This window comes from Salvelinus fontinalis, unplaced genomic scaffold (genome assembly GCF_029448725.1).
Source record: "Salvelinus fontinalis isolate EN_2023a unplaced genomic scaffold, ASM2944872v1 scaffold_0041, whole genome shotgun sequence".
Classification (NCBI taxonomy): domain Eukaryota; kingdom Metazoa; phylum Chordata; class Actinopteri; order Salmoniformes; family Salmonidae; genus Salvelinus; species Salvelinus fontinalis.
Genome location: NW_026600250.1, coordinates 44,082 through 60,937, shown reverse-complemented (window position 1 = coordinate 60,937; position 16,856 = coordinate 44,082). Strand labels below are relative to the sequence as shown.

The 16,856-nt window shown below is 39.9% G+C and overlaps 1 protein-coding gene and 1 pseudogene across 1 annotated transcript in view; both read left to right on the top strand.

The window, feature by feature from the left end:
* The window catches only part of LOC129842433 (zinc finger protein 271-like), a 222,072-nt gene that overhangs the window by 161,844 nt on the left and 43,372 nt on the right, over nt 1–16,856 (top strand). The window lies entirely within an intron of this gene.
* The window catches only part of LOC129842431 (zinc finger protein 665-like), a 31,890-nt pseudogene that overhangs the window by 9,787 nt on the left and 5,247 nt on the right, over nt 1–16,856 (top strand).

The window sequence follows — 16,856 nt, the reverse complement described above, 5'->3', positions numbered from 1 at the left end:
GTCTGGATTTGGGTGAAGGAGAAGCGGGGGGAGCTTGGGCAAGTTGCTGCGTGGTGTGCAGAGCTGTTAGGCGGGTTGGGGTAGCCAGGTGGAAAGCATGGCCAGCCGTAGAAAAATGCTTAAAAAAACTGGGTGTTTTTGTGCTTGTCAAGGGCAGTCAAGTCTGGAGTGAACCAAGGGCAGACGTCAATTGTTGTACAACATCATGGCTACGCTGTTGGCATCACCTTTTACAGTGGATTTCTGCTGTTGTGGGCTTTTAACCATCTGTCTGACTTGTTGTTCACACAGGAGAGAGACGTGACTATCGTGGATCCTCTGGGGAGCCTCAACAACATCATGATGCTGATGAGGCAGAGAAGAGTCTCTCCACGTCAAAACACCTCAAGAAACACCAGCAGAGAACCACAGGGAAGAAATCTCACTTCTGCTCTGACTGTGGGAAAAGTTGCAAATCTTCATCAGAACTTAAAATACACCAGAGAACACACACAGGAGAGAAACCTTTTAGCTGTGACCAATGTGGGAAGAGTTTTACTAGATATAGCCAGCTGATTGTACACCAGAGAACACACACAGGAGAGAAACCTTTTAGCTGTGATCAATGTGGGAAGAGTTTTACTACATCTAGCGATCTGACAGTGCACTGGAGAATACACACAGGAGAGAAACCTTATAGCTGTGATCTATGTGGGAAGAGTTTTAGTCAATCTGGAGCTCTGACCAATCACCAGAGAATACACACAGGAGAGAAACCTTTTAGCTGTGACCAATGTGGGAAGAGTTTTACTAGATATAGCCAGCTGATTGTACACCAGAGAACACACACAGGAGAGAAACCTTTTAGCTGTGATCAATGTGGGAAGAGTTTTACTACATCTAGCGATCTGACAGTGCACTGGAGAATACACACAGGAGAGAAACCTTTTAGCTGTGGCCACTGTGGGAAGAGTTTTACAGCATCTAGCAATCTGAAGATACACCAGAGAACACATACAGGAGAGAAATCTTATAGCTGTAATCAATGTGGGAAGAGTTTTAGTCAATCTGGAGCTCTGACCAAACACCAGAGAATACACACAGGAGAGAAACCTTATAGTTGTGGTCAATGTGGGAAGAGTTTTGGTCAATCTGTAGAGCTGACCAAACACCAGAGAATACACACAGGAGAGAAACCTTATAGCTGTGGTCAATGTGGGAAGAGTTTTACTACATCAAGCCAGCTGACTTCACACCAGAGGACACACACAGGAGAGAAACCTTATAGCTGTGATCAATGTGGGAAGAGTTTTACTACATAAGGCAATCTGATAACACACCAGATAACACACACAGGAGAGAAGCCTTATATCTGTGATCAATGTGGGATGAGTTTTACTATATCAAGCCATCTGATTCGACACCAGAGAACACACAAAGGAGAAAAACCTTATAGCTGTGATCAATGTGGGATGAATTTTCCTACATCTAGCCAGCTGACTTCACACCAGAGAACACACACAGGAGATAAATCTCATAGCTGTGATCAATGTGATAAGAGATACTCTGATAAAAGATCTCTGATCAAACATAAAAAAATGCATACATGAAGTTGTTTCATGATATCAATGAAATAATGTCACAATGTAGATTGTTTTAACATTGTAGTAGGAGTATTTTAATGATGTCACAATGTAGAATGTTTTAACATTGTAGTAGGAGTATTTTAATGATGTCACAATGTAGAATGTTTTAACATTGTAGAAGGAGTATTTTAATAATGTCACAATGTAGAATGTTTTAACATTGTAGAAGGAGTATTTTAATGATGTCACAATGTAGAATGTTTTAACATTGTAGTAGGAGTATTTTAATGATGTTCTACCTTATCCTTTGCCCTGTTCAATTGATTGCACCATGATATGGATATTAGCCTCAGGGGAAAATCCAGGCTCTGAATTGAAAGAGTATTATTTAACAAAAAGTGACTAACAAAAAAAGAGCTGTGTTACACTTACTGCGTTGGTGACCCACTTTAATCAAAATGCAGCACTTCAAAATGTAGCCAGCTGTTTTCTACAAGTTGAAAAAGCTGCTTGTTTAAAAAAAGACATGTAAGATGATAATTGTTGCAGATGTTTGTGTATATACACACATAAAAGCATTATAATAAATTGGTAAAAATTGGTCTACAATCAATTTTATTAACAATCTGACATCACTCCAGTATTTCTTGACAACATTCAAGTGCTAATTGTCTTTATTCCACTACTGAAGAAGCATGACTCAAATCACCTCATATTTCAAGCATCCAGCCTGACAAAAGATACATGTTTTATTATTCCATGCCTCACCATTAAGTTAATTATTGCCAATACATATTAACAAAGGGGTGTACATTTGGTTTTGATATTTCATATTTACAATTATGTAACATTTAGTATTCATAATTATTTATGCAACCAGCTGACCATTTTTGGGTACAATTATATTGACAATGTTGCCCTGCTTTTAGAATATCAGGATTCATTCTCAGATGTGCTAACCCAAATGCATGACATTGGGGACTGGGCCCGATCCAACAACATGCCTATCGAGTGAACCCTGAAAAGAGAGAGATGCTCCGCAGTGAGGTGGAAAGTTACTACAGATATTGCAGGTGTTGGTTGCTGATTGTCTCAAGGGTGGGCAGTCAGCAAGTTTTGCGTTTAGCCAGTGCTTTGCCATGGATCACAATTTATTTTGTTCTAAGGGGAGGAGAGTTCTAGAACTAAGTGAGTTTTAGGAAGAAGAGAGTTCTAGTGGGGGGAAAATATGTTTTGATTTATGATTTGCGGTTGGACTTTAGCACGTATAGCTTGTTAACACGTAGGACGCACTGATTGGTGTCACCTCGTTAGTCAGTATGTGTTACACCTGTGCTGGCTTGTCCATCTCGTTAGTGGGAAGGTGTTTCACCTGAGCTGGTCCAGGTTCTATTTAAGAGTGTCTGGCCCAGTGCTCCAGTTGTCTTGATAGATGTGGAGAGTCAACACCTTTAGTTGCTCCACCTTTTTGGTTTGCTTCCTGTCTTTAAGTTTGGTGTGGGTTTTTCTTTTGTTTGCCTCTTCTTGGGCAGATTTAGTGGGTGTCTTTTAGGTCCCATTTGTTACTAGTCAACTTTCAGTGGACACTCCCATAGTCTTTCAGAGCACCTCCTAAAAAAATCACGCTTGTATTTTGGGTTGGATATTGCATCCAATTAATATTTTAATCAATGGCATTTCCTTAGGATACTCATTAGTTTTTCAGTTGTTAGTCTTCTGTTTGTTGTGTACCAAATATTTCTGTTTATTTTCATTTTTCCTGTGAAGCCATTGTGTTGCATCATGTCTGAAATGTGCTGTATAAATAAAGCTTGATTTGATTTCAACAAATGAACCCAATGACCAATCAACAGACTCTTGGTCCCTCTTAGTATGGAAAACAGTATCACTTTTCCAGCCTGCTGAAGGCGTGGTGGAGTGGTTAACACCACCCCCGGCTCTACCAGTGGCTTGAGGTGGTCTCCCACAGCTCTGATGGAGTGGTAAACACCACCCCCGGCTCTACCGGGGGCTTGAGGTGGTCTCCCACAGCTCTGCTGGTGGACTGGTAAACACCACCCCCGGCTCTACCGGGGGCTTGAGGTGGTCTCCCACAGCTCTGCTGGTGGAGTGGTAAACACCACCCCCGGCTCTACCGGGGGCTTGAGGTGGTCTCCCACAGCTCTGCTGGTGGAGTGGTAAACACCACCCCTGGCTCTACCAGGGGCTTGAGGTGGTCTCCCACTGCTCTGCTTATGTCATGTTCTGTGGCCTTTCTGTTACATTTCTTGACTGCCCCTGCAACACAGAAACACATTTAGTCATATTACATAAAACACTCAAAGTAATAGATATGGAGCATCTATGGCCTCAGTTACACCAGGCACCTAAAAGTGATTTCCCGTCATCCGATCACTCTAAGCTCCATTAGGTTCAGATCTAACAGGATGAGCCTTTGACGCAGTCAGGCCACCAAATATGCATAAGCAATGTAAAGAGATGTGGGGGAAAGTACATTCTACACTTACTACATATTACACAAATTACCTTCATAATATCAAAGAACAAATGTGTGTGTCTGAGGAGAAATTAACTTTCATACAGCCAAAAGGGGTGAGAAATAAAGTGTAAATAATTATAATAATAAATAAATTATAATAATAAATAAATAATAAAGTGTAAAATAAATAAAGTGTAGAGCTGCTGTCTATGCTGTCTGACAAAATCACTATTTTAGTAGTTCATTAAAGTAAATAAGGCTTTATGACTGATGTATACTAACTATCAATCACTTAGATCATGTATTTTCAGGTAGCGATACATCTTTGGGACGTCCGTAGCCCGTTGAAGTTGACATTTAAAATGGTTAAGTTAGGGCTTAAGGTTAGGGTTTAGGGTTGTCTGAAAATAAAATGTACATTTTCCTCACCTGCGTCCAGTCAGCAGATGGACTAGATGCCGCTTAGGCCGCCCGTTGTGACTCCGTCAAGAATTCAGCAGAGCAAGTTTGTATGAAGGTCTGGTTATTAAATGGGTACATAGTTCAATAGTAATATCCTCTAAAACGCTCTGGGGACAAACTTTGCTGCCCTGTTTCCAGTTGTCCACATGAATGGGAGAACCTATTCAAGTAAGTAAATAGATTTTAAAAGTGTAAAAAAAAAACAACGATGTAAAATTAGCTAACTAGCTACAGTGCAGGCTAACTCAAATGAGCTGCTAAATGAGCTATCTAGTTGGCTAGCAAATACTGTATAGATAGATAGCTAGCTATCTAGCCAACTTCACATTCTGTATAGATAGATAGCTAGCTATCTAGCCAACTTCACAATCTGTATAGATAGATAGCCAGCTAAGTGAATTAAATATCACCAGCTACTTAACTTCATATTAGCTAGCTATCTATTTATCACTGTAAAAAACAAACTCCAAATGCATTTGTAGGTAGCTAGCTAACAGCCATGGAGGGTGAAAGGATAGCAGCCCCAACTGTCAGTGAGAGAGGAGGCTATTCTGGATAGGGCAGGTACTTTTGTGTAGTTCCTGTCCCTAGAAGTGAGGACGGAGATAATAGTAACATAATATTTAGTGTGGTGTAATTTGACTATAATGAAGTGAGTTTCTTGTGAGGTTTTCTGTCCTCAGATAAAGAGCTCTATGAAAGCCAGTCTACATATGAAGAGGTCCCAATGAAGAGCAGTGGTTCTCAGTCCTGGGGACTCAAAGAGGCACATTGTTGTTTTTGCCTCAGCACTGCACAGCTGATTCAAATGATCAACTCATCATCAAGCTTCAAGAGGTATTTATGTATTCATTTGTGATGCCATCCTTGATATGATCCTGTTATTGTCACATGCTACACATGTACATATGTGTGCCCATGGATCTATCAATCCAATGTTATCATGATTTGTTATCAGGGATATTATACTTTAGTAATCCACAATGACCTGATGATGTAACAGTCTAATAATTACATTGTCTTCCATATTCCTACAGATATCTTGTAACTGGAGATTCCTTCAAAACGATTGCCTACAGTTACCGTGTAGGGCACTGCAAGGTTGGGTGACCAGGGTCATCTGGGACTGCCTCCTGGAGGAATTCAGATGTGTGAAGGCTACCTGTGTCCTGCGTAACTTCATGAGGATGGACACGAGGACCAGGAGGGGATCTGCAGATCGCCGCCGTGTCCCAGAGGAGGAGTCTGCTGCTCTGCAGGATGTTTCAAGGATGGGGTCCAACAACGCAGCAAGAGAGGCAATCCGTGTGCAGGAGATCTTCACCTCCTACTTCTTCAAAGAGGGTGCTGTTCCCTGGTAACACCATAGACTACACTATGCACAACCAAAGGCTCTTCAAAGAGGGTGCTGTTCCCTGGCAACACCATAGACTACACTATGCACAACCAAAGGCTCTTTTAAGAGGGTGCTGTTCCCTAGCAACACCATAGACTACACTATGCACAACCAAAGGCTCTTTTAAGAGCCATTCACATTGCAATAAGATTATTCTTCAATTTACTTAGCTATGTCAACTTCAGATATTCAATTCATAGTTTCTCTCCCTTTGATTTCTACTTCTCAGGTGAGGGTGCTGTTTAGGTAAGGGTGTGATGTCTGTGCAAAAACAAAACAGGCTATTTTATATCACTAATATTGAAAAAATGTAGAACAATTAGACACTCTATAACCCACACCTACACACTCATGTATCAATCTGATTGATGGATTGTGTTGTGCAGTAAGCAGGCTCAGGTGTATAACTGTGGCTCCTTCCACCTTCAAGGAATAGGCAAGAGGGCCAACCATGGAGAATAGTAAGACACTTCATTATTTCTATAACTACGCTATATTGTTTGTCCTCGTGTGTCCATTCATGTTTTTCAGCATAAAGTACTCTGCAGCCACTTAGTGTGGTGTGGACACCAGGTGAGGCCACACACAGATTCCTGTTGAACACTGTCTCTTTAACTACCTTATTTTCTCAATAACAGTCTCTCTCCTTCACTTCATCCCTCTCTCCCCTTCTCCCTAAATCCTCTAGGTTTTATCAGCTGTGTCGGTGAACCCCTCCTGCATCTGAAATGGCTACATAGAGGGCACAGCATGATCAGAGGTGAGAGGTCACTTGGTCAGGACAACAGGAACTATTATAAAGAGATGCTTTACATTGAAATACAGACAGAGATGCAGTTGTCCCAGAGTTAATGATCCCAGGTCAGTTTATATTATACAGGAAGTATTATTAAAGAGATACTTTACATTGAAATACAGATAGATGCAATCTAGTCCCAGAGTTAATGATCCCAGGTCAGTTTATATTATACAGGAAGTATTATTAAAGAGATGCTTTACATTGAAATACAGATAGATGCAGTAGTCCCAGGGTTAATGATCCCAGGTCAGTTTATATTACACAGGAAGTATTATTAAAGAGATGCTCTACATTGAAATACAGATAGATGCAGTAGTCCCAGAGTTAATGATCCAAGGTCAGTTTTGCATTTCACCTCCTGATTGATGACTAACAATGTTAGAATAAAAAATAAAGACACAAGGCTTAAACATGCTCTCTCTCTCCATCTGTCTATCGTCTGCAGATATGTTTTGATGTGAGAGGATGCCAACCCCTAGTCCCATCATCGCCACCTCACCTGCTTTTAAGATAACCTTTAGGCCGACTAGAGACACTGCTATGTAATTGTGATGAACTGAGAGAATATTTATGTAGCACTGTGATTCATTAATCATGTGCTGCCTTCCCTGCTCCTATGTGCTTACCTCTTTCCCTTTCTGTCTTTTACACCTCTCTCTCCATCTCCTCTTTCTTCCTCTGTTTTCATAATGCACAACAGATGTGCATTGAAGTACAGATTGAACATGTATTTATAACACTTGGATAATGAGCTTTTCAATAAAGCGTTTCACATTCTCTACTGGTTGAAATGAAGTGTAATGTGATGAAATACTCCACCTATCTTGTGTTTATCAGATCAATGCAGATGAAGGGCATTAGATGTTGGGATGAACCGGTGTTAGAGTGTTTACATGATGCATAGGAAGTGTAGTGTTAAGTTTTTTTTAAATTCTATTTCTGTATATATGAATTAACAAGTTAAATCCTGTTTCTAGTCTATTAGTTACAATGTCTAACCATTGATGTCCCAGGACCAAGATTGGTAAACACTGTTGAAGTGTATAATTGTAATACATACATGCAGACACAGCGTCATTCAAATACTGGAATTTGATACTCCTGGTATTGGATATGACTGAAAAATTCTCTCAAAGACATTCATACCTAAACTGCACCTTTATTTGCCAAGGTAGAGTCCATGATCAGTGAATATATTAAATGTACAGGCTACAATGTGGGGATCTCATGCATGGTAATAACTACATGTATATATGACTTGCATCCTTGGTACAACATGATATTATATTCTACTCAATTCATAGGCTTCATTAATGTCATTCAGGCTGTTTTGAAGTTGATACAACTGGCTATGATAGCTGAGGTTCATAGCTAGGTTCTGAACTAATATGTATACCAAACGTTTGGGTCCATACACAGATCGGCTAGATAGCTAGCTACACATCCATGGGTATACAGGGATTTTAATAATCCACTGCACAATAAGCAAGAACATAGCCAGCTACGTGATTTCATCTATCTGCATGGTAAATATCAGCAAGGAAAGCTTACAAAATTGTACATTCAATTTGCAGTAAATTCTTCAGCTAGCTAGATTCTATACATCCACTGTTTCCCAAAACGACAGCCTGGTTTGCTGGTTGTTTCAGGAGTCCCTTAAACAACCAGAATTACAATTTCATACTCATGTCACAACACCCATAAAGCTAGCCATCTAGCTGGCTAATGTTAGCTAGTCAGCTAGCTGGCTAAATCACGATTTTCGTAAATGAACTATGATTAAAAAAATGCATAATCGTTTGTCTCTACATGAACTAACATTCCTGTCAACTGTACATGTTTTTGCATGATTAGTTATGACTTTATAATCCCTTACATTTGCTTCCATCCTACAGTTCTGTGTAGGGTTACCCCTCTCTCCTAGTATTTCTGTCCACCATCTTTGATTCAGTACAGTTCTGTGTAGGGTTACCCCTCTCTCCTAGTATTTCTGTCCACCATCTTTGATTCAGTTCAGTTCTGTGTAGGGTTACCCCTCTCTCCTAGTATTTCTGTCCGCCATCTTTGATTCAGTTCAGTTCTGTGTAGGGTTACCCCTCTCTCCTAGTATTTCTGTCCACCATCTTTGATTCAGTACAGTTCTGTGTAGGGTTACCCCTCTCTCCTAGTATTTCTGTCCACCATCTTTGATTCAGTTCAGTTCTGTGTAGTGGTACCCCTCTCTCGAAGTATTTCTTTCAGGGATCTTTGCTGAAGAAAGTCTAACAGTCAAAAAACGTGCAGTTTTTGTATATTTCTATTTGAGTTTTAAATTTCAAAAACTAGTGTTGAGGACAAACGTAGACAAAGTCCACTAAGGTAGGAATACTCCAGGGCTGTTTTGTGCAATACCTAACATCAATACGTTCACATAGGCAGACTAGATATGAAGCAGCAGCCTCCCCCGGCCCTAGTGCCGGCCCGGTAAGAAGTTTAAGATGCGATGAAACGGTTGACAAAAATAAGAAATCACAGAAAAAATATATTGACTGATATTGATTTATTTAGGGGGGGGGGGGGCTAATTAACATTTTAGTTCTAGTGACGTCCCTGACTCCTATCCTTTAACTTTTTGTCTGTAAATAAAATATGCGTTTTTCTTAACTGCGTTACCCACTCCAGTCAGCAGATGGCGGTCTGGGACTTTAAGGCAATGCTGCTACCGTGACGTATAATCTAGTGGACGGAACGCTTCTATCAACAGCAGCAACAGACAGTCAGCCAACTCGGTAGCTTGCTAGCCAAAATAGCCGAACCAATAAAGCTCTTTAGACGCTTTAGTGTATATTATCCACTAAAACATAGCCACTGTGTTTTAAACCCTCGTCTGTCGTCTAGTTAGTTGTCGATTTAATTTCATATTTACGGTGTTGTAGTTATTAGTCAGTTAGCGGGCTGGTTAAGTTAGCATTAGCCTAGCTAGCTAACATCCCCGACCATGCGGTCACTAAGCTACTCTCCTAAAGAAGAGGAGATCTGCTGGACGAAGAAAGAGGTTATGTGGCTAAACATTGTCGTGGAAGAGGAGGAAGAGGATGTCAAAATACAAAAACAGGTAGACGGTGAGGCTGTTACAGTGAAAGAAGAAGAGAAAGACGTTTCAGTGAAAGAAGAGGAGGAGGATGTTACAGTGAAAGAAGAAGAGAAAGACGTTTCAGTGATAGAAGAGGAAGATGCGTTCAGAGTGAAAGAAGAGGAAGATGCGTTCAGAGTGAAAGAGGAGGAGGATGTTACAGTGAAAGAAGAGGAGAAAGAGGAAGATTCTGTTTTTGGAGTGAAAGAGGAGGAGGGGGAGATGACTGTCACATTGGAGGAAGGGGAGGATGAAGATGAGGAAACTGGATATCTGGGCTCGGTTTCCCAAAGGCATGTTAAGGCATCCAATGGTTCTAACGATGAACGGGCCCTGACTAACACTAGTAAGTACTGTCTTAAAAACAGAGGCACAAACTCTGCAGTTGTTGAACTGATGTTTGGTTTTATTTGGCTTTATAGGGGACATATGCAATTGCTACATCCTTATTGTGACTTTTTGCAATTCTTCGGGAAATGGGCGTGGCTTTAACGTTTTCAGATTTGAAGAAAATGGGGGAAAATATGCGGCCGAAGTCCAACGAGAGAGCGGATACAAATGACCTGCTTTAAATAATCATGACAAATGTTGAGCAATGTAATGCAGTAATGACTTTTCAAATAAGTTACCTTACACGTTATATGACTATTGTTGTTCACTTGACAATCTTAAAAGACAAATGTTAAATAATGAACATTCATTACAGAAGTCATTGTTTGTACAACATCATGGCTACACATCACCTTTTACAGTGGATTTCTGCTGTTGTGGGCCTTAAACCATCTGTCTGACTTGTTGTTCACACAGGAGAGAGACGTGACTATCGTGGATCCTCTGGGGAGCCTCAACAACCTCATGATGCTGAGGAGGCAGAGAAGAGTCTCTCCAAGTTGAAACACCAGCAGAGAACCACAGGGAAGAAATCTCATTGCTGCTCTGACTGTGGGAAAGGTTGCACATCTTCATCAGAACTTAAAATACACCAGAGAACACACACAGGAGAGAAATCTTATAGCTGTGATCAATGTGGGATGAGTTTTACTACATCAAGCCATCTGATTCGACACCAGAGAACACACACAGGAGAGAAATCTTATAGCTGTGATCAATGTGGGATGAGGTTTCCTACATCTAGCCAGCTGACTTCACACCAGAGAACACACACAGGAGAGAAACCTCATAGCTGTGATCAATGTGACAAGAGATACTCTGATAAAAGATATCTGATCAAACATCAGAAAATACATGAAGAAGTTGTTTCATGATATCAATGAAATAATGTCACAATGTAGAATGTTTTAACATTGTAGTAGGAGTATTTTAATGATGTCACAATGTAGAATGTTTTAACATTGTAGTAGGAGTATTTTAATGATGTCACAATGTAGAATGTTTTAACATTGTAGTAGGAGTATTTTAATGATGTTACAATGTAGAATGTTTTAACATTGTAGTAGGAGTATTTTAATGATGTCACAATGTAGAATGTTTTAACATTGTAGTTTGAGTATTTTAATGATGTCACAATGTAGAATGTTTTAACATTGTAGTAGGAGTATTTTAATGATGTTCTACCTTATCCTTTGCCCTGTTCAATTGATTGCAGCATGATATGGATATTTGTCTCAGGGGAAAATCCAGGCTCTGAATTGAAAGAGTATTATTTAACAAAAAGTGACTAACAAAAAAAGAGCTGTGTTACACTTACTGCGTTGGTGACCCACTTTAATCAAAATGCAGCACTTCAAAATGTAGCCAGCTGTTTTCTACAAGTTGAAAAAGCTGCTTGTTTAAAAAAATACATGTAATATGATAATTGTTGCAGATGTTTGTGTATATACACACATGAATAATAATAAATTGGTCTATAATCAATTTTATTAACAATCTGACATCACTCCAGTATTTCTTGACAACAATCAAATGCTAACTGTCTTTATTCCACTACTGAAGAAGCATGACTCAAATCATCTACTCATACTGCAAACATTCAGCCTGACAAAAGATACATGTTTTATTATTCCATGCCTCACCCTTAAGTGAATTATTGCCAATACATATTAACAAAGGGGTGTACTTTTGGTTTTGATTTTCATATTTACAATTCATGTAACATTTAGTATTCATAATTATTTATGCAACCAGCTGACCATTTTTTGGGTACAATTATATTGACAGTGTTGCCCTGCTTTTAGAATATCAGCGTTCATTCTCAGATGTGCCAACCCAAATGCATGACATTTTGGACTTGGCCCGACCCAACAACATGCCTATCGAGTGAACCCTGAAAAGAGAGCGAGAAGTAAGGTGGAAAGTTACTACGGATATTGCAGGAGTTGGTTGCTGATTGTCTCAAGGGTGGGCAGTCAACAAGTTTTGCGTTTAGCCAGTGCATTGCCATGGATCACAATTTATTTTGACTGCACGTTTTTCCGTATTGGAGATTAGTTTTTTTGGGGCTCGTTCCAAGGGGATGAGAGTTCTAGAAGCTAGTTAGTTTTAGGATTCTATAGAAAGAATAAGGATTTAAAAAATAATACTATTGTATATTATTATTTAGAAATACGTGTTTTTTCTTGTTTTTAATTGTTGACAGCCAGTAGACACTATGTTTATATTGTAGTTGATTATGTGAAATGAAAGTGGTTTTCTGTTGGGGGTGAGCAAACTCGTCCAACACAAATATAGGACATATTTGTTGTCTTAAGGGGGAAGGTGTTACAGGCTTTGGTTTTTCCATTTATGTTTTGAGATTGGAAGTAGCACATATAGCTCGTTAGCACGTCTAGCTAAACTGATTGGTGTCACCTCGTTAGTCAGTATGTGTTACACCTGTGCTGGCTTGTCCATCTCGTTAGTGGGAAGGTGTTTCACCTGAGCTGGTCCAGGTTCTATTTAAGAGTGTCTGGCCCAGTGCTCCAATTGTCTTGATAGATGTGGAGAGGCAACACCTTTAGTTGCTCCACCTTTTTGGTTTGCTTCCTGTCTTTAAGTTTGGTGTGGGTTTTTATTTAGTTTGCCTCTTCTTGGCAGATTTAGTGGGTCTCATGGTGGGTGTCTTTTAGGTCCCAGTTGTTGTTACTAGTCAACTTTCAGTTGACACTGAGAGCAAAACTGCAACATTATGTTATAATACTTTTATTGCATCAAATGGTTGTTTTATGCAACAGAATAGAGGGTTCTTAGAACTATTGTGTCTGTGTGTTCTACTGAGGATGGGCCTCTGGGAGAAAACACTGACAGGAGATTTACAATGTCTTTTGGGTGATTAAAACCTAAAGAGACCACATTCCAGGGCATGAGTTACTGTTTCTGTTCTATATGGTACCAGGGAGAGATGAACCCCTCCTAAAAAAAAAATACCTTCAACTTTGCATTGCATCCAATTAATATTTTAATCAATGGCATTTCCTTAGGCTGCTCATTAGTCTTTCAGTTGTTAGTCTTCTGTTTGTTGTGTACTAAATATTTCATTTTTTTATTTGTTTTTTCTTGTGAAGCCATTGTGTTGCATCCATGTCTGAAATGTGCTGTATAAATAAAGCTTGATTTGATTTCAACAAATGAACCCAATGACTGACCAATCAAAAGACTCTTGGTCCCTCTTAGTATTTGTTAATGAATAGAATACAGTATATACATATGAGATGAGTAATACATAGACTAAGATACAGTAGAATAGGATAGAATACAGTATATACATATGAGATGAGTAATGCCAGATATGTAAACATGCAGGAGATCCATGATGGAAAGACAGTGATGGTGCTCAGTGACGTTGTTGCAAATGGAGGGTAAAATGGTAAAACGTTTGAGTTCATTTTGTCCATTATTACATCATTACATCAAGTGTTCCAATGGTAAAACGTTTGAGTTCATTCTGTCCATTATTACATCATTACATCAAGTGTTCCAATGGTAAAACGTTTGAGTTCATTCTGTCCATTATTACATCATTACATCAAGTGTTCCAATGGTAAAACGTTTGAGTTCATTTTGTCCTGGTCACTTTGCCTACTGTTTATTGCCACGTTGGGATGCAACCTATGTTGGTTGTCATTTTTTAAACATTTTTTATCATTTTACCCCCGTTTTTTCTCCCCAATGTGGATCTTGTCTCATCGCTGCAACTCCCCAATGGGCTCAGGAGGCGAAGGTCGAGTCATGCGTCCTCTGAAACATGACCCGTCAAACCGCGCTTCTTAACACCCTCCCGCTTAACCCGGAAGCCAGCTGCACCAATGTGTAGGAGGAAACACCGGGCGACGCTTGGCCAATTGTGTGCCGCCCTATGGAACTCCCGATCACGGCAGGTTGTGGTACAGCCCGGGATCGAACCCGGGTGACGCCTCTAGTGACGCCTCTAGCACTGCCATGCAGTACCTTAGACCGCTGCACCACTCGGGTCTATAGTGACACCTCTAACACTGTGATCTAGTACCTTAGACTGCTGCACCACTCGGGTCTATAGTGACACCTCTAACACTGTGATCTAGTACCTTAGACCGCTGCACCACTCGGGTCTATAGTGACGCCTCTAACACTGCGATGCAGTACCTTAGATCGCTGCACCACTCAGGTCTATAGTGACACCTCTAACACTGTGATCTAGTACCTTAGACTGCTGCACCACTCGGGTCTATAGTGACACCTCTAACACTGTGATCTAGTACCTTAGACCGCTGCACCACTCGGGTCTATAGTGACGCCTCTAACACTGCGATGCAGTACCTTAGATCGCTGCACCACTCGGGTCTATAGTGACGCCTCGTAACACTGCGATGCAGTACCTTAGATCGCTGCACCACTCGGGTCTATAGTGACGCCTCTAACACTGCGATACAGTACCTTAGATCGCTGTGCCACTCTGGTCTATAGTGACACCTCTAACACTGTGATACAGTACCTTAGACTGCTACACCACTCGGGTTTATAGTGACGCCTCTAACACTGTGATCTAGTACCTTAGACCGCTGCACCACTCTGGTCTATAGTGACACCTCTAACACTGTGATCTAGTACCTTAGACCGCTGCACCACTCAGGTCTATAGTAACGCCTCTAACACTGTGATCTAGTACCTTAGACTGCTGCACCACTCTGGTCTATAGTGACACCTCTAACACTGTGATCTAGTACCTTAGACTACTGCACCACTCGGGTCTATAGTGACAACTCTAACACTGTGATCTAGTACCTTAGACTAAAAGTGGAATTTTGACATTATTACCGTTATATCAACACACTTAACACTCCCAACTATAATTCTCTTTGGCGCCGTAGACATCTAGTGACCACTTGATTCCATGTGACATTATTACCGTTATATCAACACACTTAACACTCCCAACACCCCCAACTATAATTCTCTTTGGCGCCGTAGACATCTAGTGACCACTTGATTCCATGTGACATTATTACCGTTATATCAACACACTTAACACTCCCAACACCCCCAACTATAATTCTCTTTGGCACCGTAGACATCTAGTGACCACTTGATTCCATGTGACCAAACATTTCTGAGGCTGAGTCTCAAATAGTCGCCTGTTCCTTTTAATAGCCGGGCAATAGCACACATAGCAAATACATTTTGGGTCTAAATTAAAGTAGCTACAATTATAGTTTAATTACATGTTTTAAATAAAATGTCCATAATATCTGCATTAATACGAACGAGCTACAAAAATCTCTGAAACTGGAAACACTTATCTCCCTCACTAGCTTTAAGCACCAACTGTCAGAGCAGCTCACAGATTACTGCACCTGTACATAGCCCAACTATAATTTAGCCCAAACAACTACCTCTTTCCCTACTGTATTTATTTATTTATTTAGCTCCTTTGCACCCCATTATTTATATCTCTACTTTGCACATTCTTCCACTGCAAATCTACCATTCCAGTGTTTTACTTGCTATATTGTATTTACTTCGCCACCATGGCCTTTTTTTGCCTTTAACTCCCTTATCTCACCTCACTTGCTCACATTGTATATAGACTTATTTTTCTACTGTATTATTGACTGTATGTTTGTTTTACTCCATGTGTAACTCTGTTTTGTTGTGTGTGTCAAACTGCTTTGTTTTATCTTGGCCAGGTTGCAGTTGTAAATGAGAACTTGTTCTCAACTGGCCGACCTGGTTAAATAAACGAGAAATAAATAACACATAATAATACAAAAATGTAGCAGCAGTATAGACATAGTCTGTTCATTATATACATCTATATGATGTATTGTTACACCATGTAGGAGCAGTATAGACCTAGTCTGTTCATTATATACATCTACATGATGTATTGTTACACCATGTAGGAGCAGTATAGACCTTGTCTGTTCATTATATACATCTACATGATGTATTGTTACACCATGTAGGAGCAGTATAGACCTAGTCTGTTCATTATATACATCTACATGATGTATTGTTACACCACGTAGGAGCAGTATAGACCTAGTCTGTTCATTATATACATCTACATGATGTATTGTTACACCATGTAGGAGCAGTATAGACCAAGTCTGTTCATTATATACATCTACATGATGTATTGTTACACCATGTAGGAGCAGTATAGACCTAGTCTGTTCATTATATACATCTATATGATGTATTGTTACACCATGTAGGAGCAGTATAGACCGAGTCTGTTCATTATATACATCTATATGATGTATTGTTACACCATGTAGGGGCAGTATAGACCTAGTCTGTTCATTATATACATCTATATGATGTATTGTTACACCATGTAGGGGCAGTATAGACCTACAGTAGCTAGCTGCTAATTTAGATGTAGTATAACTTAATGAAACTGCCTTAAATATGTGGTAAACATTTTTTATTCGCACTAATCAATCAACACATTCCTGTCTTTGTATGTCTCAATATAATGGTATTATTTAATTAAATCCATCTAAAATAATCTTTGTCTGAAAATAAAATATGATCCTCAACTGCGTTTCCCCTCCAGTCAGCAGACGGCGATGTGCGTCTTTCAGGCGACGCTGCCAGCGTGACGTGTATTCTAGTGGACGGTTCTT